General features: G+C 45.6%; 1 protein-coding gene, 1 long non-coding RNA gene and 1 pseudogene across 5 annotated transcripts in view; 2 read left to right on the forward strand and 1 right to left on the reverse strand.

Moving 5' to 3' along the window:
• Positions 1-15,158: 15,158 nt before the first annotated feature.
• Positions 15,159-18,306, reverse strand: LOC123376914. Its single transcript, XR_006581987.1, has 3 exons — positions 18,195-18,306; positions 17,890-18,112; positions 15,159-15,556 (listed from the first exon to the last, which is right to left on the reverse strand). It is a non-coding gene; the product is annotated as an uncharacterized LOC123376914 (long non-coding RNA).
• Positions 18,307-18,556: 250 nt separating this feature from the next.
• Positions 18,557-25,558, forward strand: part of LOC123377272 (interleukin 1 receptor accessory protein) — a 66,002-nt gene continuing 59,000 nt past the window's right edge. For all 4 annotated transcript variants that reach the window (XM_045029951.1, XM_045029953.1, XM_045029954.1 and 1 more), the window contains exon 1: positions 18,557-18,633. The gene's annotated coding sequence lies outside the window, so the exon portion shown is untranslated. The remainder of the gene's footprint in view (positions 18,634-25,558) is intronic.
• LOC123378118 lies at positions 24,532-24,667 on the forward strand (annotated as a pseudogene).

The raw sequence follows: 25,558 nt of genomic DNA on the forward strand, positions 1-25,558 counted from the left end.
GGACTAGATGACCTGCTGAGGTCTCTTCCAACCCTGAGATTCTATGATTCTATGAACACCTTCCTCCAAGGCTCCCAAAGTGTGTTACAGGCACCCCTCCTCACCTCCCCACCCCGGGCCTCTGAGGTGGGTAAGTATTAGTGTGGTCATTGTATGAAGTGGGAAACTGAAACACAGAGGTTAAGTGACTTGTCTGAAGTGACTCCACGTATGTCTACACGCAATGAGAAACCCACAGCAGCCAGTCTCAGAGCCCGGGTCAACTGACTCTGGCTTGTGCTACAGGGATAAAAACAGCGGTGTAGACATTTGAGCTTGGAACTGGAGCTTGGGCTGGAGCATGGGTTCTGAAACCAGCCAAGGTGCAGGGTCCCAGAGCCCGGGCTCCAGCCCAAACCTGAATGTCCACACTGCTATTTGTAGCCCCGTAGTGTTTGCCAGAACACTGGGAATGGGTGACAGGGGATGGATCACTTGGTGATTCCCTGTTCTGTTCATTCCCTCTGGGGCACCTGGCACTGGCCACCGTTGGTAGACAGGATACTGGGCTGGATGGACCTTTGGTCTGACCTGTAGGGTCGTTCTTATAAGCCCAAACCAGTTGACCCCGGTTCTGAGACTCACTGCTGTGTGTGTGTTTTTATTGCAGTGCAGACGTACCCTCAGTGGCAGAGATGGAATTAAAACCCAGGAGTCCTGATGCCCAGTCTCTACCCTAACCACTAGCACATGCTGCCTCGTGAAGGAAAACTTCATAGACGAGAATCCCTGGGGCCTGGAAATGACAGAGTCATTCAAAACTGTAACTGCTGGAAAGCTTAGCTCATACCCCCCCACCCCATGCACACACCACTTGGTATTTCTAAAGGCTCCCATCTGAGTTCTAATGTGTTCCTTACTCAAGTAAGCCCTGGTGTCAAACATAGCTACCAGGGGCCTAATCCTGCAATGCTGAGTTCCCATTGAAGACCAGGAGAACAGAGGGCACTCGGTATTTTTCAGAGTCAGGGCCCAATCATTTTGTTCTGGCCTGGGCACATATCAGGGCAGGAGCTCAGAGCCTGATCTGGCACCCACTGAAGTCAATGGGACTTCAGTCACTGACAACACCAGGAACAGGCTCGGGCCTCTCTCCTATGGGAACAGAGTGTGAGCATCTTCGAATTTACTATCCTGTCTCAAATGGTAATTAGTTATTTACATAAAACTTTGGGAGCATTTTAATTAGTTGCGCTAATTTAGAATTCACAGAAATTAAGCCATAAAAGTCTATTACGTGCGAATGAAGCTTGAAATGGCACATGGTAATAGTCACAAATCTTCAGTTAACGCATGGGGAAATCTGGAGAGCATAACTAGGCTTTGAATAATGCAGTTAAGTCATTGGTGCTCCTTCTACATCCGTGCGAGGTTCAGATGTCTGACCTATGGGATGATGAACCTTTCAGACCCTAGGTCATCACTTTCCGGCCACCCTGGGTTGCAGTGACCAAAGGTTGGTACCATCTGACACCTCTTTGGTGCCCTGTGTGAAGTGAGTTAGTGGACACAGGTCATTTCCGAGAAGATGGCTGTCCGTGTTACAAGGCCACCCTGGGACCATTAGGATAGCAAGCAAGGATGAGGCCCAGGTATTTAGGCTCTTAACTTCCCTTATTGAGGATCTGGGCCCAAATGCTCATGGAGACTGACCTACCCAGAGGTTGGTCCTTTGAGGTCTTGCCTGGGGTGCTCTTTGTAGCCGAGCTTGCTAAGGCGCAGCCTAAGCTGTGCCTGTTCTTTGGGTAGACAGCGAAAGACTCATCTTCAGTCTCCCAACTTTTCCCTGTCCTCGGCACTACATTTAATTAAAGCGAAGTTGCAGGTGTGTGGCTAGACTGATAACTCAGTAAATCCATCTGTATACGATAGGCAGCTTGTTACAGAGTCTAAATTACACCGTCCCTATTAATCCCCAAATAGAGAAAAAGCCCAGGAACATAGATAATCGAGCAGACAGTGCCATAAGGTTTCATCTGCTGGGGAAAATTGCTTTCTGTATAAAATGCAGCATGTGGTGCCTCGTGGGGGTAAAAGGCTTGGTTCCACAAATCTGGAAATACCTGAGGCATATGTTTGCTTGGAAACTGATTTCTTTGGAAGAGAGGAAGAGAGTACGATACAGCATCATAGCAAGCCCCGATAGTATTATTCTTTCTGATCTACAGGCATGAGAAAAGCAAGAAGAAAGTGGACACTAGCACATATATGATACACTATCAACATAATTCACTGGTGCTGAAATTAACAGTGAGAGAAAACCCTACTTTAGTCCAGGGTGAAAAATCTGTTATATTCATGGATACACAGGAGACTCAGGAATATTTCTACATCTGAGAACAGAAATTATGGGCTAAAAAGTGATTCATCCCATTAAAATCAATGGATGAATTTGGCTCAGTATATTAATTTGATGGTAAAAGCATGGCCCTTTTTTCAGACTGGTGGACTAAAACTCCTGGGAGGTAGTATTTTAAAAGCACAGCTAGGGTTTGAGCTGCATAATTCCCAATGGGGTGTCATGCAGCTGGTCTCCCCCCACACTCCCCGATTTGGAAATGTAGGTTCTTCTCAGCGATAAGAGCAAGTAGCACCCCAAGAGATTGCAACTAGGATCAAAGGAATGAAAGAGAAATTCAGGATGAATATCAGGAGCAGTTTCCAAACCAGGAGGTTTATTAAACTGTGGCATAACCTCCCCGTGGAAGTGTCAGAAGCTCTGCTGCTGGAGTCCCTGAGAAAGGGAATGGACCTCACACTAGAGAACATATGGTAGGTCTCAATCCCACACTAGCCGGGAAAGTGGATGGACTAGCTTAGCTAATAGACCTCTTCCAGCTCTAACTTCTTTAGCTTCCGGAGATAAGGTGTAAGGTCCTGATCCAAAGCCTGCTGAAGTCAATGGGAGCTTTGGATCAGGCCCTATGGCTGTTGCTTCATATCTCTCTTTAGGTGGGATGGCAACCGCAGTGAGTGTTTCTTTGGAACCCATTGCTTGTGTCAAAATTCCCCTGTGCAAGTGCTTGCTTGAGAACTATAGTAGAAAGGTAGGAAATGAAGCTTAAAGCCACTTCCACTCCTCTAACCGAGTTCATGGAAGTCAAATCCAGTAATCCAGCCATTTAAAACTCATTGAAAGAAACGCTTTTACATACAACACACAAATGGCCTATGGAACTCATTGCCACATGATATCATTGAGGCCAAGAGAGGAGCAGGATTCAAAAAACGGATTGGACATCTGTATGGAGAGTGAGAACATCCTGTACTATATATAAAACAAACAAGAATTTTGTTTGTTTTATGTCTCCTTCGGGGCATTAACTAGACTCTCACTAATGGGGTTAGGTATCTTCTGCAGGGTTTTTTGCTCCTTCCTCTGAAACTACTGCTGTTGGCCACTCTTGGAGACAGGATACTGGATTATGCTCCCATTCTTGGTTATTACTCCTCATTGACCCAGTTGCTTGTCACGACAAATTGAATAAGTGCACGTGTCAGAAGGACTCTGCCTGCAGCATGGAGCAATCAGAGTGGCACGCAGCGAGTGAGCTAAAGGCTGTACAAGGAGTGGTTTTTACTGTCAAGTGCACTGTACAGTACATAAGAACATAGGAACGGCCCTACTGGGTCAGACCAAAGGTCCATCCAGCCCAGTGTCCTGTCTTCCAACAGTGGCCAGTGCCAGGTGCCCCAGAGGGAATGAACAGAACAGGGAATCAAGTGATTCATCCCCTATTGCTCATTCCAGCTTCTGGCAAACAGAGGCTAGAGACACCATCCCTGCCCATCCTGGCTAATAGCCATTGATGGACCTATTCTCCATGAATTTATCTAGTTCCTTTTTGAACCCTGTTATGGTCGTGGCCTTCACAACATCCTCCGGCAAAGAGTTCCACAGGTTGACTAGTAGCTAGGAGTCATGGCAGAGCAGTGACATAGGAAAGGATGTGCCAAAAGGGATGAGTATTTCAGTACAGAGCAATACCATGCACAGCCCTGCTAAACACCCAGCATCAACCACCATGTGCACTTTTGAGTTACCGTGACTGGTGGGACTCCCAACATTTCCAGGATTGCTTATAGCCCCCGAAATTTCAGACACCTCACTCTGTAATAATAATGTGCTGCACTACCACACAGCACACCCTCTTGTGTGAGGATTCCCAAGTGTTTTACAAGAGTGAGTATCATATGAAGTAATTATCCTAATTTAACAGCTATCTGGGGCCTGAGGGGAGAATAAAGCACAGAGTGGTTAAGCACTTGGTCCAAGAGGCAAGTAATAGGGTGGAGATTTATAACTGCCCTTCCCACGGGTCCATGAAGGGGAGCGAACTCTTTGCATTATCTGCCTGATCCCTCGTGTCTGTTATACTGGCCACAAGATAACTTCCTTCTGCATAGCACATTCTTCCTTCATATAGGTCCTAGAGTGTCCACCCTTCCCTTGTCTTAGCCGTTGTACTGCATGGGATCATCACTCCAGGAGGCTGGGGACAGGCTGTCCAGATGCTCTGTTGTTGGATGAAGGGTTCCTCAGATGATGGCAAACAGCACGGGCTTGGTTCCAAAGAGTTCTCAGTTTAGTGGCCACAAAATTGGGTTGAATTGGCTTAAGCAGGAGGAGGAAAGGCAAGAGTGGAATCAGAAAAATGTGATTTTTTTAAAAAGCCTGATATCTCACAAACCACCAGGACTGGACCACCGGAGAGCTACGGTCCCTACCCTCTATTCCTCGAGAGTTCAGAGACATTGTATCTTGGTCCTATGAACCAAGCGATAATCTGAGCCAGTTACCAGGCTGGTGGGATGCTTTCAGTTTGCCAAGTGTCACACGTGTGTGAGGCCAGACTACTCCTGCAACAAAGCTCCAGCTAATGTGTAAATGTACCATCAACATCTGAGTGTATCTAATGTTATAATTAATCAGAAAACAACTTTGGGACTCTTGTTTGTTCAGATGCTGAAAGACATGTGCCAAGCAGCTAACAATGCAGACCACATACTGTAGGTTCTTCTTAAAAGAGCATCACAAATCAATCTCCCTGCTGGAGTTCTTAATTTTTTTAGAGCATCATTTATCAATTTAATTCAACAATAGTTTAACTACTAAACAGCCATGACAGGAAACCTGCATCAAACATGTCTGAACATTAATACCTAAGCATCTAATTGGGAAACATTTGAAATACCAAGCTGACGTCTCTTTTCCTCCAAATATGTTGCAATGCAGAAATGCTTTCTGCAACACATAATAACTGTGCTTTTCAGCAACTTGTAATTGGTGAAGAGAAACACAAAATAACAAAAGTTTTGCTGAAACTGACCAACAAATGAATCTCATTAGGTATGAAATTGAACAGCTCTATGTTACTGGTGTAGATGTCTCAAGGATATTATAATTGTCTGCACTTGTATCTCGCCTTTCATCTGAAGAGCTCAGTGTTTCTCAGAGAGTAATTTATTAAGGCTCTGCCGTGCTAGGGAAGGAAGGAAGGTGTTTAACTAATGGGGTGCCAAAGGATTCACAAAATGTCATGACAATCTGCAAACTAAATATTACTTATTTCATCTTGGGGTCACTTGCTGGTCCAGAAATTTTGCTTTTTGCTCATCTTTGGTGAAATGGGTGGAGTTTTTGCATAATAAACCCCTCCAAAACTTCAAATTGTGCATGTTTTAAATCTGAAAATGTATTTTCCTCTGAATTAAATCCTGAACTATTTTCAAGCAAAGGATCCTGACATTTCTTAGTTTTCTCTCTACCTTGGAACACTTAAACAAATTTGCAGCAGGATGCTAAAATCTCAGGTTCTGGTTCATCATGGTGTTATTCTGGCTTTACACCTCAATGGCATAACACTGCATTGAGAAGGTGGTGAATCAAGCATCTAAATGTCAAAGGTTTTGAATTTCATTGTGAAGGTTTCACAGTGTCCTATTGTTAGCCCCATTGTAGAGATGTGTAAGTTGAGGCACAGAGAAATGATGTGACTTGCCGAAGATCACACAATAAATCAGTGAGATAGCAGGGAATAGAGCCCAGGAGATGAGTCCTGATCTCTTATCCCCTGCTTTAACCACTACCCATGCTCTGCCATCATATTGGAAACCTATTGCCCTTGAAAGGAACAAGATGGAATGGGTACTAATGTTGGTGGGGAGCATTTTGACAAAATCTAAAGGAGTGTTTTGAAGCTGCACCAAGTAACTAAATAGCCAATGATGAAAAATATTATGAAACATCTCCTCTCTGCCCCCATTCAACCTCCCGAGTCTTGAAAGATCATAGCTGAAGACAGTCCCTGGCATGTCGTTCCTCCAAGGCAAACTTTGCACCCAAACAGTAGTTCTGCCAATTTGCATGTCACAGCCCTTCTCTACAGCTACGATCTGGCAATGCAAAGAGGTGCCCACCCTCTATTCTACTTCTGTCCCCAAACTTCTCACTGCATCCTAAGCCACAAAGGAACAGAACCCCTGAGGCAGCTCCAATACCCAGCAATAGCTTGTCAGCACAAAGATGCAAGAGGGCCTAATCCACCAAACCTGCCAAAAGCTGGAAAACCATTAATCTCCAGACCTAGCAAGGGACTAAAGCGGTGTTAGCAACTGATGAAAAGCTAGGCCTGTAGATCTGGGACAATGAGACACAGTCTCTGACTTTTAAAGTGACTTCTTCAATCAGCCTCTACTGACAGTTTTCTTGGCTTTTTTGCAGGCATCCACCTAACTTTAGTTCTGGGCGCGAATGCTGCAAATTTAATTCATCGTTGTTTCCCCTGGTCTGGGAACATGAGACAATTCAAAGCACTTGCATTAGCTCAGTGTTATTAGGCAACTGTGATTTAGCAGTGGTGCTTGTACCCTGCCTTCACTGCTTATTACAAAGCAATAAAAGATTACATCCTATTGCCCAGTAGCAGCCTGCCAGATAAAGCCCTGAATAACGTATACATATAGTGTGGTTTGAAAAAAGCACAAGATCTCTACATTTCACTTGACTAATCTGAGAGGTTAATGGAAGGAGGATAGTAGGTCTTTTGCGAGTTCTTGCTTTGCATGTTACACCTTCTCAACCAGTTTGGCTGCACGGCTAGGGCACTGCTTATTTCATAGCAGAAACTGGTAAATGTGCAATAGTTTATCTGCACAGAAAATGTTTCCTGCCCCACATGTAGAGAGGATATTAAAATAAAAAACTCTATAATAATGGGGCATTTCAACTATCCCCATATTGACTGGGTACATGTCACCCCAGGACGGGATGCTGAGATAAAGTTTCTTGACACCTTAAATGGCTGCTTCTTGGAGCAGCTAGTCCTGGAACCCACAAGAGGAGAGGCAATTTTTGATTTAGTCCTAAGTGGAGCACAGGATCAGGTCCAAGAGGTGAATATAGCTGGACCGCTTGGTAATAGTGACTATAATATAATTAAATTTAACATCCCTGTGGTGGGGAAAACACCCCAGCAGCCCAACACTGTAGCATTTAATTTCAGAAAGGGGAACTACACAAAAATGAGGAGGTTAGTGAAACAGAAATTAAAAGGTACAGCACCAAAAGTGAAATCCCTGCAAGCTGCTTGGAAACTTTTTAAAAACACCATAATAGAGGCTCAACTTAAATGTATACCCCAAATTAAAAAAAACATAGAGAATTAAAAAAGATCCATCGTGGCTAAACAAAGTAAAAGAAGCAGTGAGAGGCAAAAACGCATCCTTTAAAAAGTGGAAGTTAAATCCTAGTCAGGAAAATAGAAAGGAGCATAAACTCTGGCAAATGAAGTATAAAAATATAATTAGGAAGGCCAGAAAAGAATTTGAACAGCTAGCCAAAGACTCCAAAGGTAATAGCAAAAAATGTTTAAGTACATCAGAAACAGGAAGCTGCTAAACAACCACTGGGGCCCCTGGACGATCAAGATGCTAAAGGAGCACTCAAAGACGATAAGGCCATTGCGGAGAAACTACATGAATTTTTTGCATTCGTCTTCACGGCTGAGGATGTGAGGGAGATTCCCAAACCTGAGCCATTGTTTTAGGTGACAAATCTGAGGACCTGTCCCAGATTAAGGTGTCATTATAGGAGGTTTTGGAACAAATTGATAAACCAAACAATAATAAATCACCAGGCCCAGATGGTATCACCCCAGAGTTCTGAAGGAACTCAAATGTGAAATTGCAGAACTACTAACTGTAGTCTGTAACCTATCATTTAAATCAGCTTCTGTACCAAATGACTGGAGGATAGCTAATGTGATGCATACGTTTCCCATTTACTAACTTCATGTACCAAACTCAGTCATTCCTCTCCTGTTTACACCTTTCATGTCGTCCCCCCCACAAACACACACACAGGGTGTGTCCGTACGGCACTTACGGCGGGTGACTGCAGCTCAGCTAGACATACTTGAGCGAGCTTTAAGCTAGCTAGCTCGGGTGCCAGAGCAGGGAAGCCAGGGCACTGCACACTTCAGTGTGGCCCATACGAGCTGCCTGGAACCCTGGGTAATTGCTTGGCCGGTTAGCCCACACAGAAGCGCTTGTTATCATGGCTTCACTGCTCCTGAACCTGAGCTGGGGAGGTTAAAGCCCCTGATTGCAACCTAGACACACCCCCAGACATACACTGGGAGCTCCCTTTGTCCAAGCTCTACATAGCAAGTTTAGAGCTAGATTGTGTCAAGCCTTGAGCAGGTTCACAGTTTTGGGGCAGTTTTCTGCCCTGTGTTACGCAGGCGATCAGACTAGATGATCACAGTGGTCCCTTCTGGCCGAGGAGTCTCTGACTCTTGGAGAGAAGTGGGACGCTGAACCTCTGGGCGTTGTCACTAGAGCAGACGACCTCCTCCCCAGCACAGGCAGCCTCTTAAAGCTGCCATCCAGCCACTCATCCTCCTTCATCAATCCATCTCTCCGATGCACACCCTCCCTCCTTAGCCGGCGGGCCTGGGCCTGCCCGCCAGTGGTGCTCTGGTGAAGCTGCCGCATTTGAAGAGAAGGGGAAATGAGGCTAAGCTGATGGTGGTGGGTCCAGGGAGATGGGATAACAGGAGCGCTCCCTCCTGTTTGCATGGGGGGCCCTGTTCTGATTTGCCGGTGTTTAAATAAAAGGCCTTGGCCTGGTTTGCCCGGCACCCGTGTCCTCAGGCTGAGTGGAATCCGATGAGTCTGGCTCAGAGGAGTCATGCAGGTCACCCAGCTCTGGTGGTGGTGGGGGGGGGGGGAGAGCTACCTTTCTGCCCTCGTGTAAGAGGCACCAACAGGGATTTTCGGATTTTCTTCGCAATCGGGATGAATTAATTTATCTACAAGTATTTTTAAAAGGAGGTTGAATTTTGACCTGTCACCTTCACGAGCAACTTTAAAAAATCGTGATGCCTGTGTTCATTTCATCACGAGCGGAACTGGCCAGAATATCGGTGATGAATTTAGCCCCTTTTCTAATAGGAAATACTTAGCCTTCCGATCCCCAGTGTCTTTGAAAAGCCTCACCATGTAGAAGTAGCCACTAAATATTTTGGACGAATGATTTTCAGACTACAGGTTGTTCACTTCAACTGGTGCTCTGTGTTTCGTATCAAAACACACAGTATTGTTTCTGCTCCTTGATTGGACAATCGAAATCTCTGAATGAATAATAAATAATACTGAATAATAAGTACCACACAGCTATATCTCTCTCTATCAACATTTGTACAGTGACAAGCACAGTAGACCATAAGCACAGCACATAGATTACAGAAAAGAGCAAGATCTGCCCAGAGTTGTAATTTGTGCTACACTCCATGATGCAAACATATTTTCATAAATATGTGGGGCTTTACTGAACACTTTTAATTCAGGTAAGTACTTACATTTGTTTAAGACCATCCCTATTAAGGAAAGCACTTAAGCATGTGCTTAACTTTAAGTCCTATTGGACTTACCTGCTTTTCAGAATTAAGTGCCCCTCACAGTCTCAGCCCCACAAATTTCAGCCCACCCAGCATGGTACTTTTAATTCATGAAATTATTCTTGAATTAGGCTTTTTGCCTATTCGACCAGCTCTAATCATAAGCTGCACACGTTGCCTGCTGTCTTCATCAGTCAGCTGGCCAGGAAAGAAAAGATAATTACAGAACATTTGTTTGGTAATTGTCTCGTTCTATTTTGGAGTTTGTTTCTCATGCTAGCAAATGTGAATCCATTATGCCATTTACTAGGCTAGGAGTCAGGTGGAGGAGCATTTTTAATCAGAGACTATTTTGGTTTGTATGAGAAATAACCCCGTAGTGCCATTAACGAAGATGTGTTAGTGGAAAAATCCCGCCGCTGAAAATAATGGACTAGGTAGTTTAACAGAGTAAAAAGCTCCAGAAAGAGGCTCTCTTCTTCAATAGCACAGGGTGTTCTTGTCGTTTATGAGGTGAATATTTGCAAATTTCCCCCACTCCAAAACACAAACATCTAACTATTTAATAGACTTAAAGGTTACTAGACGATATTAATTTTATCTCACCCTGATTTACTGTCACTTGCTCAATGCAGAGCAGAACTTGTATATAGACATTTCTGTTGCTAAGTTTAATATTTTTAAACTCACTTAAATGCAAACAAAATATGTCTGCAGTTCCCTCACAGATGTAGCAACCTGCTTGGAACCTGGAGGGAGAAACACAGGTTGCAGGACAGAAGAGTTTGGAAGAGAGCCCAGAAAGGCAATCCGGATGTACGTGGCTAGAATGCTAGCTGCGGTTGCAGCACCTCTGTAAATAGTTGTAAATAAAGAGTCGGTTTATTTTAGAAACATGGAGTCCTTTCATGCTATTGCCCAGAACATGGTACATGACACAAAAAGGACTAGTACAACCCATTCATCCGCAAGGTCGAGAGCTGATCTGCTGTAGTCAGGTATCTGCTGCTCTATGGACAAGAGCCGTTCTATGAAAATGGAGACTTTGCTCTACTTGGGCTCATCACAGAGCGAACATGCCAGGATCATAGGGCTACGTGAGTGCAATCTTGCAATGTGCTGTATATGGTGTCTTCCATTGAAAAACAATGTATGAATTGATGGTACAAACTACGTGTGGTGAAATCTATCTTATGTGGCCATCCACTGGACCAGTAATAGTGGTCTCTTGCGGGAAGTGGTCGTCTAAGAAAAGAGGAATAGGCAATATTTTGTTATTATACTTTGGGGTGGTCTCTTAAGACAGGAGGTTGCCTAGTCAGAGTGGGCTTCTGTAAAAAGTTCACTGCACATAAGCACATTAATTTGCTCACCGCTGAAATGCAACCAGCTCTGAGTGAAACTCAGTAACCAGTTCAACAGCACACAGCAATACAGAACTAGAGGTTAGGAAGGGAAGGGATCCATCAATGCCAGTGCTAAAGAAATGACATATGGCCGACAGCTACATATAGCTCAAGGGATCTGATTGGTCGTCAGTTTGTACCACCAACAGTTCTTATGGACCATGAATCTCACTCTGAAAGCTGAAATGAAAACTGCAGCCAGCAGTGTCAGCCCAGGTGTCCACGTCACAAACTGGTGCCCATCATCGCCCCTGGTGCTAGCCGGCAGCCTTGCATGCACCCTCATCATGGAGCGAGACCAGTGATTTTCTGGTCCATGGAGAATGAGCACTTCCTCATGCCTCTGGGGGTGGCTTGCCAAGATCATGGTTAAAGCCACATTAGCAGGGTGGTTGGTGTTGGGGAATCTTTCCCTGATGCCCCCTGTGCTGCATCTGGTCTGTGGATAAGCAGAGGACTTTGGCTTTTAGGGCTGTTAATTCAGGATCTTTCAACAGCACCAGATGCAGAGAAATAAAATTAAGTTAATTGCAAAAACTATAAAAGTTTCTCAGCACCCCCACTATAAAAATTGTTCCAGCTCCCCTGCATCTGGAGATCCACTTGCAAGTACAGGAGAGTTTCCCATAGAGGGTTCTGTGCAGGGAGGCTGCCAGCAATTCCACCCAATTTCCCTCCACTTAATATTGGTCTAGTACATCAAGTTATACCCTTTTGGGCCACCATCCCGAGCAAACTTCCCGCACAGGCCCTCCCTTGCAGTACTTGGAGAAAGTGATTGTTTAATTTAGCCATGCATGGAGAGTTCTTTGATTGTTCTTCATATAAATTCAATGCCTCCTCCAGTGACTTTTACTGCTGTTTGTTGAATCCCAGCTCAATTAGTCTAGGTTTTTTCAATGTTCTCCCAAAGTTTCAAAAGCTTTTGTCCCTGAGAGGCTGGTGATGTTAGTGCAGCTTTGCAAACGTTTGCTTCCTCCTTTTTCCTTAACAGGCAAAGCAAATAGTCTTTGGTTTTTTGCCTCTTCATTATCAGGATGGTAATGATGGGTCAACAAATTTGAGGCTTGATCCAACCATCATTAAAGTCCTTGGGAAGCCTGGGTGTTTAGGTTAGGGAATACTGGGGGTAACTTGGCAAGGGTGACTTGTTAGACCAAAGTCTTTCCTAATGTAAATCCGCTGAGGTCAGTGGTGGTATAGCAGAATGAAGCTGCCAGTCGCCTTTGTCTGATGGGCCCTTTTTTGTGGTGATGGACGGCCATTCCTGAGGCCGGTTTTGTGGTTAAAACCCTAGACTAGGCCTCAAGAGAGCTGGCTTCAGTTTCTGACTCTGCCACAGGCTCCCTGTGTGACCGTGGGAAAATAAATTAAATCTCTTTGTGCTTCAGTTCTCCTGTAGAATGCCAGTCCTCGCCCTCATCTTCGGCCTGTCTTATCTGTTCAGGCTGTACGCTGTTCAGGGCTGGGACTGTCTCTCACTATGGGCCTGTACTCCAAGTAAATAACAATACTCTGTCTGGAAAGACACTGCTCTCTGAAATGTATGACAGCTGTGCCTTTGTGGAGAGAGGAGTTCTGCCCAGCCAAACATTTAATGCTAGTGTGAACTACTAGTGTAGCTCCAACGGCCTTACGCTGGTTTATACTAGCTGACGATATGGCCTAGTGACTTCAGTGGAGCTGCTGATTTGCCCCAGTGGTGGATCTAGTTGCTTATTGAAAATGTGCTGACATATAACCACGGGGTTCTAGATTTTCAGTTGTAATAAAACTATGCTATTAATATCAGAGCCCTGCTAAACCCAGGCTGCCTTACACAAATAGTGGGTAAGGTTTTCTGCAGCCTGTGAGTTTGTTTCTTTAGCTGTGTAACCTTTTATGGGTTTTCCGAAAGCAATCCTTAACTCACTTACACACAAACTGTGAGTCTAAAGGTTAACAATTCCTTATTACTGCTGAAGGGAAATCAAAGACTTAAAAGTCCATTGTCAAAAGGATTTTTCTTTCATTTTTTTAGGAAAACAATGAACTGCTATTGATTATAATAAACCTCTGGGATCTGCAAATAGAAATTTGTTCCTCTATTAAATGTACAGTATATTTGTTTCCTCCATTGCATGACCACACTCATTTGCTATTTGTTACTGTTTCTGTATTATTATTGTGCAGGATGGTTGCTTCTAAGAGCTGGGCCCCCAGTAGTTTTTTTTTTTTTTTAGAAAAAAGAGTATCAAAGCACTTATTCTAAAAATTAAAAAAAAATACACAAAGAAATACATGAGCTTTACAATCAAATAAGAGAAAAGAAGTGGTATGTTATGTTTTATGTCTACTAGCCATGTGAGTGTCCTTTAAATGGTGCCATCCTATTAGTCGTCTCTTTTCCAAGATGAAAAGTACCAGTCTTCTTAATCTATCCTCATTCATAGAATCATAGAATATCAGGGCTGGAAGGGACCTCAGGAGGTATCTAGTCCAACCCCCTGCTCAAAGCAGGACCAATTCCCAATGAAATCATCCCAGCCAGGGCTTTGTCAAGCCTGACCTTAAAAACCTCTAAGGAAGGAGATTCCACCACCTCCCTAGGTAACCCATTCCAGTGCTTCACCACCCTCCTAGTCAGGGCCGGCTCCAGACCCCAGCGCGCCAAACGCGCGCTTGGGGCAGCGTCCCAGCGGGAGGGCGGCAGGCGGCTCCGGCGGACCTCCCGCAGGCATGCCTGCGGAAAGTCCGCTGGGACCGCAGCTTCGGTAGACCTCCTGCAGACGTGCCTGCGGAGGGGCCGCTGGTCCCGCGGCTCCGGTGGAGCATCCGCAGGCGTGCCTGCGGGAGGTCCACCAGAGCCGCGGGACCAGCAGACCCTCCACAGGCATGTCTGAAGGAGGTCCACCGGAGCCATGGGACCGGCGATCGCTAGAGCGCCCCCCGCAGCGTGCCGCCGTGCTTAGGGCGGCGGAAATCCTAGAGCCGCCCCTGCTCCTAGCGAAAAAGTTTTTCCTAATATCCAACCTAAACCTCCCCCACTGCAACTTGAGACCATTGCTCCTTGTTCTGTCATCTGGTACCACTGAGAACAGTCTAGATCCATCCTCTTTGGAACCCCCTTTCAAGTAGTTGAAAGCTGCTATCAAATCCCCCCTCATTCTTCTCTTCTGCAGACTAAACAATCCCAGTTCCCTCAGCCTCTCCTCATAAGTCATGTGCTCCAGCCCCCTAATCATTTTTGTTGCCCTCCACTGGACTCTTTCCAATTTTTCCACATCCTTAGGTGATATGACAGAGCAGCCTGGGGGGTGGAGTCCAATTCCTTTTTGGGAGGTATCCACATAATCAAACCTACCATTCACAACTGGACAGGGAACAGAGAACCAATGACTACTTAGACATGGAGATTTACAGCAACTCTCCTCTTGTTCCTTGAGGACAAACATGGACCCAAACGGAACCACAGATCTGATCCTTCTCACTCTCAATTTTCTAGGGTCTCATGTTATGTCTCAGGTTGGAGTCAGAGTTAAACCCAGAAGTGGCCTGATTCCAGATCTGGTTTGAATGTGGCCCATGATGGCAGAAGTTGTCCAAAATCAGCTGACTTTGGGGCAGGGGAAAATCTAACAATGCTATGGCACACTGTAACATGAATCTAAGCCCTGAGTCTTCCTATAATCTGAGTTGCAGCCTCAGACTGACCCTAACTGGAAATGGACTCATCTTCCTGGCTCTAGTTACAAAACCTTGTGCAATAATGTATCCAACACCTTCATTTATAATGCCATAGACTATAATTTCATATACTCTAGCATTTGCTTCCTGGATCAGGAGGAAGGAAGAATGGATTAGGTGGGTCCGAGGACAGTAACAGGCAAGAACATGTCTTTTGAGGATTATAAAACAGCCTTGGACTCACTGTGTCGGCATGGTTGGATACAAAAAGAATGGGAAAACAATGTGGAGGAATCTTAAAGGATTCCCACAGGAACAGGACAGAAACCACAAAACCAAGGTCTGGATCCTTAAAGATTCATGGAACTTCTCCCAGCAGTTTCAGTACTAACCACAGTGTCTTGGATTAATTCCAGTGCCTTTTTTCTGCCTATTTAAATTCTCTCTGTGGTTTCATTTGGCTATGATATTCTTCACACCATCATTCCTCACTGTTGCACAGTGTTCTTGCTGTTTGCTGCTAAACAGCTGCTGCACTTCAGCCTGAGTGAATAATACAATAATAATAATAATTAATAGTAGTTAACATCTTTTATACAATTCCCTTCTTCCCAATCATTTCAAACTACGTATACAATGAACTGCTCTTCATACTTCTTCATACTTCATAACTTCATTCTTCATTTTGCTGCTAAGGCCTATGTCGTTTTGATGGAGTTATAGCTTTAAGATTTCAGAGTTGTTTGAACCTCAGGGGTGGGAGGGTGGGTGTGTATGAGGGAGAGAGAGAGAGCACGCAAATGTTATTATTACTGCAGATGAATGACTAGGCCCTGTACAAACCAAAGTAAAAGACGGTCCCTACCTCGAGAACCTTGCAATCTAAGCAGACAATGGGAAGATGAGTGTGATACAACATAAGCACAAAGTGTTCAGGGTGATAATTCGACCTTGGCTTTTTAGTTCCATTTTTCCCCATGACCTCAGGACAGATGACACAGCGACAATGGAGGAGAGAGAGAGGGATAACCTCAAACTATGTACGTTATTTATATACATTCTTTGTATGTGCATGAAATAGATCCCAAAGAAACTGTTCACATGAATGCCTGTCAAGTGGAAGCCCGGAGTTTTTCCTGGCTCAGATTTTAGGCCCACTTTCTACTGTAGTGTCACTTCACTGCAACAAAAACAATGAGGAGTCCAGTGGCCCCTTAAAGGTTAACAGATTTATTTGGGCATAAGCTTATATAAATAAATCTTTAAAGTGCCACTGGACTCCTCCTTGTTTTTGTTGATACAGACTAACATGGCTACCCCTCCGATACTTGGTTCACTGCAACAGTTAAAGTTAGGAAAATAAATTCAGACAGTAGAGGGCACCCTGGTCCTGATGTCATGTGCAACCCATTACCTTCTACACAGGGCCCTCAAACCAGAGGGTCCTTTCCATTCGGGAGTAGGAAGAAAGCCTTTCCTTTACGTCTGTCTGCAGCATATTCCCTGTAAGAACTGCTTCCTCCCACAGCTGAGAGACCTGCGATGGAGATCTCTGAATCACAGAGTCTCAACAAAGAGGCCATCTACCCCAACAGGGCCATTGGGACTACTCTGCAGTGTGCATGGGATACTTCTTTGCTGCATAAAGAAGCCTCTGGCGGAGCATGGTGGGCGAATACATCCCAGAAGCTAATTCCCACTTCTCCTTTTCTCCTAGGGGGATGCATCCACCTTCATGTAAGGAATGTGAGCACAGCGCCTGACGGCATGACACCCCTCAAGCTCCATTTGGGCAATACTGGCATATTTTCCCAACTTTTGGTTATTAGTGTTCCCCTTGTGTTTAGTTACATGGGCCCAACAGTTTGCAATGGGAATCTGCAAAAATCTAGTAATTATACAAGGGTGCATGACTTCTGAGCATGCCCATGAATCATGTGTAAAAGGCCAGGTGTGCTCATATTGCTCAGGTATTTTGCATACTTGCCATTTATTAATCCATGGGCTGCTGTGAGTGAAGCTGAGGCTGAGATGGAGTGGTTAGGGATGGCTCTGGTTTTATGGGACAGGTGGCACAGTGGTGGATGAAGCAGTGACCTCCACTGCCCACATGTCAATGCTTCTGTTCATCTGCTGCTGCCAGGGCTGCAGAGGACAAGATGCACTCTAGAGGAATTACGTTGGGGAAGTTCTCTGGCCTGTGTTCTACAGGAGGTCAGACTAGATGATCACAGTGGTCCCTCCTGGCCTTAGAATCAGGGCCGGCTCCAGGGGTTTTGCTGCCCCAAGCAGCCAAAAAAAAAAAAAAGCCGCGATCACAATCGCGATCTGCGGCAATTCAGCAGGAGGTCCTTTGCTCCCAGCGGGAGTGAGGGACCCTCCGCCGAATTGCCGCCAAATCCCTGAAAATGCCGCCCCACTCCCGAGTTGCCGCCCCAAGCACCTGCTTGATAAGCCGGTGCCTGGAGCCGACCCTGCTTAGAATCCATGAAATGGCAAAAGCAAGTAACTAACTTGCCTAGGTCTTTATTATAATCCTGACCTTTTCTTCCTGACCTTTTCTTCAAGCGTCAGCTCTGGGAGAAGAGTCCCCACAATCCTGGCTTCCCTTCCCCCTCTGGCTCTGTTGCTGCAGTGAGAGACTGAGTCCCTAGCATGGCTCTACGGCCCCCTAGCAGCGTGTCTGTCCTTTGTCCCCTCAAGGTGCTCTTGTGCCTCCAGAAGGCTTGTCTGTCCCTCAGCTCACCTGGCCCAGGGGCCCAGCTTGAGACGCCTGGCAGATCTGTGAAGTCTTCCTTATTTGCATTCATTTTAAGGCAGTTTAAAAGAATTGAGGGGACAGATTTTTTGCAGGGTGTTTTCAACAAGATACTTACACAGAGTTCCAGCCCGACTTCTCCAGCTCTGTCACTCCAGATGGTTGAAGGGGTGTGTATGAGACAGGCAGGGGGCTAGGGATGAAGGGCCAGAGAACACAGCAGTCCCTCCCCCTCGCCATCCCTGATGCCTCAGCAGTGTTCTTCCCAACCTCCAGCTGTGTGAATGCAAGACCATCGGGAGGGGCAGAATCCCCTCCCTGCTGCGGAACAGCTGGAGCATCTGGAAGAGAAAAAGTCTCCCTCTTTTATTTGTTTATTTATATATATATTTTTGGAACATCCGAAAGAAAGAATCCCCTCACCTCCCCCACGCTGGTCCATCTGTAAGGACAGAATCTCCCTTCTTCTGCTGCACATCTGCCACATCTGGAAGGGCCGAACGACGCCTCTGCCGCTGCACATCTGGAAGGGAATGATTCCCCGCACCCGCCCTCTCCTTTCCCGGCACATCTGGCGGGGCAGATCCCCGCCCCTCCCTCCCCGCGCACAGCTGGAGCGCTCCTGAAGCAAACCAGACTCCTGACTGCCGGGAAAGCTCCGCCCACCCCGCCGAGGGGAAGGAAAACCTCCTTCGTTTGCATAATAAGACGTCACGGGGGGGCGGGCCAATCAGCCCCGCGGTGGGCGGAGTCTGGGCGGGGCGGTGGGCGGTGGGGAAGGCGCCGTAAGGAAAAGGGAAGAAGCGGCGGCGCACGGGGTGCGCTGGGTGCGGGACCCTCCGGCTGCGCGGCCCCGGGGCAGGTGAGTGAGCCGGGCCGGGGGCTGCGGGCGGGGTGGCGCTGGGGCAGATGTGGGGTCCTGCAGCGCCAGATGAAGGGTCCCAGATGTGGGAGCCCGCAGCACCAGATGGAGGGTCCCAGATGTGGGAAGTGGGGTCCAGATGTGGGAGCCCGCAGCGCCAGATGGAGGGTCCCAGATGTGGGAAGTGGGGTCCAGATGTGGGAGCCCGCAGCACCAGATGAAGGGTCCCAGATGTGGGAGCCCGCAGCGCCAGATGAAGGGTCCCAGATGTGGGAGCCCGCAGCGCCAGATGAAGGGTCCCAGATGTGGGAGCCCGCAGCGCCAGATGGGGGGTCCCAGATGTGGGGACTGGGGTCCTCAGCGCCAGATGTGGCAGCGCACGCAGCGGCAGCTGTGGGTCCTATGCTCCGGATCGACTTCCCCTTGCTCATCGGGGCATCGTGGGGGGCTGCGGGGGCTCGTTTCCCCTCCCGATCCTCTCCGGGGCTGGTGTCGGGGAGCCCCCGCCCGTGATACCCGGGCTGCGAGCCCCAGGGAAGACGGGCTGGGTTCCTTCTTGCCATGGGCTCGTCCCTGGCGTGTAAACGGCCCCTGAGCGCTGCTGGCTGCCCGGCCATGGGCGGTCGCTCCGCTGCGCTGCGGGACTGCAGGCCTGTGTCCCACGCGATTTCGCCAACTTTCAGCCCTCTGCAGAAAACTTTGTAAACACGAAATGTGTAGCGGTTGGGTTTTGTTGTAGTTGTTGTTAAATCTTAACAGTTTTTTATTTAAAAAAAATCCTACAGTCTCTTTTTCTTTGTGTTCTAGCTCTGCCACAGATGTAGCCATAGGTAAATCACTTAATCCCCGCCCCTCCCGCCTCCTGCCTCAGATTCCCCGTCCATAAAATGGGGAAATTAATTCTACCTGGTGAAAAAAGGGACAAAGTAAACCACAAACACGGGCAAATTCGCACACACAAAAAGTCCCTTTATCTGAAAATTTTCAACCAACTCTAATATGTGAGCAGGAGGGAGCAGAAAGGTTAAAAAGGCTTAATTCATTTATGTTTATAATGTGTTTTGAGATCCTTAGATGAAAGGCATTTTCAGTCATCACTGTTATCATGAAATGGAGAGCCAGGTAAATAACGAGCTATTTAATTTAATTTACTTTTTTTGGCTCAATAAATTTAAATACACCAGCTTTTCAGATCCCCAAGATCACTTAGAATAGTAGAAATTAGGTGGAAAGGAAAGATACACTAAACCGTGCAAGATACTTTTGATAGAGGATACGCCCAGTATTAAAATGTTCATAGTGAAAAGGGCCACAAATGCACACCTCAGCTGCTTCCGCAGCAGCACCAGCGTTTTCTGTATTAAAGAAAACTGGTTTGCTTTAATTCTCTCCTTTGGACTAGGGTGTGTGCAGGGAAATTGGACACATTGATTCCTTGCCACGCGTCCAGTGGCACGGGGCGTAACTTTAATTTTCATCTGCATTTCAAGCAGAAGAGCCTTCAACAACTGCACTCTTCTGCGGTGCATGGGGAGAAGAAGAGGGTGAGGATGGGTCATACTGAAGACACAACATGAAAATAGAATGCAAAGGACATATCTGAGCATGCAATGTTCCCTCCTGTTTGGCAATACAGAGAACAATCTGAAACTGATTAGATGCTGGCAGCAGCCGGACCCTTTTCGCCATGTGTGCTTGTGGAGGTCAGCCGCTTGTAAATACAAAGCATTCTATAGCAGTATTTACAGAGAAAATGATGAAGTCTGGCTTGTTTTGTTGGAGCAGGGAGAAAGACAAAGCATGGGGACTACATCTTGTAAGCCCCGCAGTTCTGTGACCTATGTGGGGTTCATTTTTATCTGTTCCACGTGGGTTGATTAATAAACACCCACAGGGACTGTCTCTCACTATGTGTTTGTACAGTATCTAGAAGAATGGGTCCCTGATTTTGAGGCCTGTAGGTGCTATTGTAAAACAAAACAAACACATACCGGTACACACTTCTGTGGTCTTCCTGCTGGCCACTCTTTTGTGGTTCAGCAAGTGATGATGCACTGGCAAAATGTTTTAAACATCCTTTCCTATTTTAAATAATTGGCTTTATTTTTGTCATTGCACCAACTGCTTCTTTTATTTCTGAGATCCCAGCACGCACCTGATCAGATGTAATTAAAGCCGTTAATTTTCCCGACAGTCTGTTTTTAACTCTGCTGCCTTCTTTGTGGTCCCGGGCAGAACTCCCTGAACCTAGATTTACACACCCAGAAGGCTTGCAGCCTGAGGTCCAATATAATTTATTACCTATACTATAGACAGTACAAAGAGCCATTTATAACAGGCTCATCTTGGCAGCCCCACAGTATTTGGTATAATATTTAGCATGTGTATGGATGGAGCTGGGAGCCAGGGCATCACCTTGTCCAAGCCGCTTTGTCATTATGTTGTAGGGTGCTGTCACAGGCACCCTGTTCCCCACGGTGTATATAGCTCTGGTGAGCAGTGAAAGATACAGCTGACTGATGTTCTAGCATCATAGAATCTCAGGGTTGGAAGGGACCTCAGGAGGTATCTAGTCCAACTCCCTGCTCAAAGCTGGGCTAATCCCCAGACTGATTTTTGCCCCAGATCCCCAAATGGCCCCTTCAAGGATTGAACTCACAACCCTGGGTTTAGCAGGGCCATGCTCAAACCACTGAGCTATAGGCTGCTCATGTGGAAAGGACCACAGAGTTCCTCTCTGATATGGACTTATCTACCGGATTTGTCTGTTTTCTGTGCCCCACTTGGGTAAGTGATTTTGCTCTGGCATAACATGGGGGAGGGGCTGGGCACAGGGCATTGGGGAGCAGTAGGCAGAGATGGGGAGGAGTGAGAATGGGATTTAGGAGGTTGGGTGGGATGTGGAGAACATGGTGTTGAGGCAGAAACAAGGGGCTGAGGGAGCGGGGGGGGGGGAAGGAGAGACCTTGGCGACTAGGACAAACTGAGGGGCAGCCTAGGGATGAGAGGGGTTTGGGGAACATTGGGGTAAAGATTTGAATGGGAGGAGCCTGCAGTGATGGTAGCTGGAAGGTGCATGAGGTGCGGAGGTAGGTAGGACTGGATGCATGAGGGGGAATGGAGAGCGTAGAAGTGAGGGGAATCTGTGGACTTGCCTAAGGGTGAAAAGGGGAGACAAGGGGGTGATAGGCCACTAAGAGGCCTAGCGGAGGGCTGGGGATAAAAAGGAACCTCGGGGGCTGGAGAGACACTGAGGCCAGGGAGTGCCCAGGCGAGCTGTAGGACCAGGGGAGGCTCAGCAGGCCGGGGATTGTCTCTTTTCGAAGTGCACGTCCTACAAGGTGGAGAAGAGAGAGAGGAGATTTTGTCTGAGCTGCGCTCCTCAGGGCTGACCTTGCGAGGCGCTGTGGGCCTCCGACTAGGAGCCATGCAGTCAGCTCCTGCTGAAGTCCATAGGAGGCCCCAGTGCTGGCTTCTATTCCTGCCCATCTCTTGCCATCCCCTTGAATTTTATTTCAGTCTTTGATAAGCAGAGGACGCTGCCGGCTGTCAAACACTCTCTCCTTTTAACAGGATTCTGGGGTGGCACAGGCAGGATTTGCCCTGCAGAACGCTTACTACAGCTGATGATGTGTGAGAAGGAAAGAACCCAGCTTGTCTCATAGAGCCCAAGCTGTGTTTTCAGGCTGGTAGTTAGAAAAGCTGCAACCTGTGTGTGGATGTGTGTAAAATATGCCAGCCAAGTGCTTCAGCCATGCTGTGCTGGTCTTCCATTGACGCTTACAGTCAAGGTGAATTGAAGTGCTTTAGAAAATAAAAAATATATATGCCTAAAAATACAAATGGCTCCATGCTAACAGTGAGCTGAGATACTTGCAGCGTTGAAAATCTGAGTTTAAGGCCTCCTTGGGGTGTCTTTCTCCCAGCACAGCGGGTGGTTTTCACTGACGCTGAAAGCAGAGCGGAGAACTGCATCCTTGGACAATACTGCTTATTTTGGTGAGTTGGTCGCACCCTGTGGCTCACAGCCAGTGTTCCTTCCAGCAGTGCAGTCTCAGCAAGGTAGACCAGATGCGGGGGCAGAAGGAACGAATAGAGAGTTGTCATGTTTGCCATGCATAAACTGACCTCTCTGTTCCTGCCAGTTCCAGGCCACCTTGGAATCTGGAAATTACTTGGAGGCAGAGCTCAGGCGAGTCCTTTTCCAACTGTGGAGCTGCCTTGCCTGTAACCCCAGGCCACTTCTCTACAAGCTGCCATCAGCTGAATGTAGCATCCTGAAATTAGGCTTCTGCTAGATTGACACCAAATATCCTCCTAATTTGGGCCTGAATGTAGGCTTTTTTTCCCCAAAACATAAGGCTAATTTAATGTTTCTCTGGAAAAAGCCCATAACATTGCAGCATTCACAGCAGGGACAAAAATTGAAACCGGAGAGACACGAAATTGAAGTGTCAGTTTTTGTTGTGTGACTGAGAAAGGCAGAAGTACAGGAAAAATAATGAAAAAGCAAATTGGCTTTTCGAAGAGTCTTCAGTTTTAGTAATCTAAGGTGTTGTCAGGACTGCAAGGACACTTTGTTAAAAAAGAAATGTTTAATCTGTTCCCGTCTCTTTAATTTAGATGCACAGTGTTTTCTTAAACTTTCTGGATCCTTGTATTAGACAAATCAAAAAGCAAAACAAACGGTTTTTGTCGTAGTCCTTGATTCTGCCTGCATTTATGCACGTGAGTAACTTTATGCATGTGAATAGTTCAATGGGACCATTCTTGTTTATAATTTACTCATGTGCATGAGTGATGGCAGAACACTGGCCTTCATGCTTAGAGCTAACTGAATGTCACATTATTAATTATTATTATTAGGGCTGTCAAGCGATTAAAAAAATTAATCGAGATTAATCATGCGTTAATCGCACTCTTAAACAATAATAGAATACCATTTATTTAAATATTTTTGGATGTGTTCTATTTTTTCAAATGTATTGATTTCAGTTACAACACAGAATACAAAGTGTACAGTGCTCACTTTATATTTATTTTGGATTACAAATATTTTCACAGTAAAAAACAAAAGAACTAGTATTTGTCAGTTTATCTAATACAAGTACTGTGGTGCAATCTTTTTACCATGAAAGTTGAACTTATAAATGTAGAATTATGTACAAAAAAACTGCATTCAGAAAATAAAACAATGTAAAACTTTAGAGCCTACAAGTCCACTCAGTCCTACTTTAGCCAATCACTCAGACAAACAAGTTTGTTTACATTTGCAGGAGATAATGCTGCCCGCTTCTTGTTTACAGTGTCACCTGAAAGTGAGAACAGGTGTTTGCATGGCACTGTTGTAGCCGGCGTCACAAGATATTTATGTGCCAGATGTGCTAAAGATTCATATGTCCCTTCATGCTTCAGCCACCATTCCAGAAGACATGCATCCATGCTGATGATGGGTTCTGCTCAATAATAGTCCAAAGCAGAGAGGACCAATGCATGTTCACGTTCATCATCTGAGTCAGATGCCACCAGCAGAAAGTTGATTTTCTGTTTTTTGGTGGTTTGGGTTCTGTAGTTTCCACATCGGAGTGCTGCTCTTTTAAGACTTCTGAAAGCATGCGCCACACCTAGTCCCTCTCAGATTTTGGAAGGCACTTTAGATTCTTAAACCTGGGGTCGAGTGCTGTAGCTATCCTTAGAAATCTCACATTGGTACCTTCTTTGGGTTTTGTCAAATCTGCTGTGAAAGTGTTCTTAAAACGAACCTGGGCTGGGTCATCATCCGAGACTGGCAGAATGTGGGTAAAACAGAACAGGAGACATACAGTTCTCCTCCAAGGAGTTCAGTAACAAATTTAATTAACACACTATTTTTTTAACAAGCATCATTAGCATGGAAGCATCTCCTCTGGAATGGTGGCCGAAGCATAAAGGGGCATACAAACTAAGATCAAGTGTAGTATCTGTTCTTATCAGTTTAATATCTGGCACGTAAATACTTTGCAACATCGGCTACAAAAGAGCCATGCGAACGCCTGTTCTCACTTTCAGGTGACATTGTAAATAAGAAGTGGGCAGCATTATCTCACATAAATGTAAACAAACTTGTTTGTCTGAGCGATTGGCTGAACAAGCAGTAGGACTGAGTGGGCTTGTAGGCACTAAAGTTTTACATTGTTTTGTTTTTGAGTGCAGTTATGTAACAAAAAAAAATCTACATTTGTAAATTGCACTTTCACAATAAAGCAATTGCGCTACAGTACTTGTATGAGGTGAACTGAAAAATACCATTTCTTTTGTTTATCATTTTTACCGTGCAAATATTTGTGATAAAAAATTATAATATAAAGTGAGCACTGTACACTTTGTATTCTGTGGTATAATAGAAATCAATATATTTGAAAAATGTAGAAAAACATCCAAAATAATTAATAAATTTCAATTGGTATTCTATTGTTTAACAGTGCCATTAATCACAATTAATTTTTTTGAGTTAATCATGTGAGTTAACCGTGGCTAATCGACAGCCCATATTATTATTTATTATTATTATTATTATTTATTATTTATTTGTTTTACCATAGTGCCTAGGGGCCTTAGACATGGCCCATTGTGCTAGGTGCTGTACAAACACAGAACAAAAAGACACTACTTGCCCCAAACAGCTTCTTGCCTAAGACAAGAGACAACAGCTGGATATAGACGGATGCGAGAATACCAGGAAACAATGAGACAATATTGGTCAGCATGATGCACATAACCTTATCTAGCTATATATTTATACCAGGGTTATTAAGAAGCACGCTACATTTTTCCTCAGAGGGATTTTACGTTTGTTTTGCCTTTTTCTTTTTGTTTACACTTGTAGTTTTACCTTTGGTACTAGGTATAAACAATGACCTAATTGCTGTTAATCCCACCGGAGGGG

This window comes from Mauremys mutica, chromosome 9 (genome assembly GCF_020497125.1).
Source record: "Mauremys mutica isolate MM-2020 ecotype Southern chromosome 9, ASM2049712v1, whole genome shotgun sequence".
In the NCBI taxonomy this organism is placed as follows: domain Eukaryota; kingdom Metazoa; phylum Chordata; order Testudines; family Geoemydidae; genus Mauremys; species Mauremys mutica.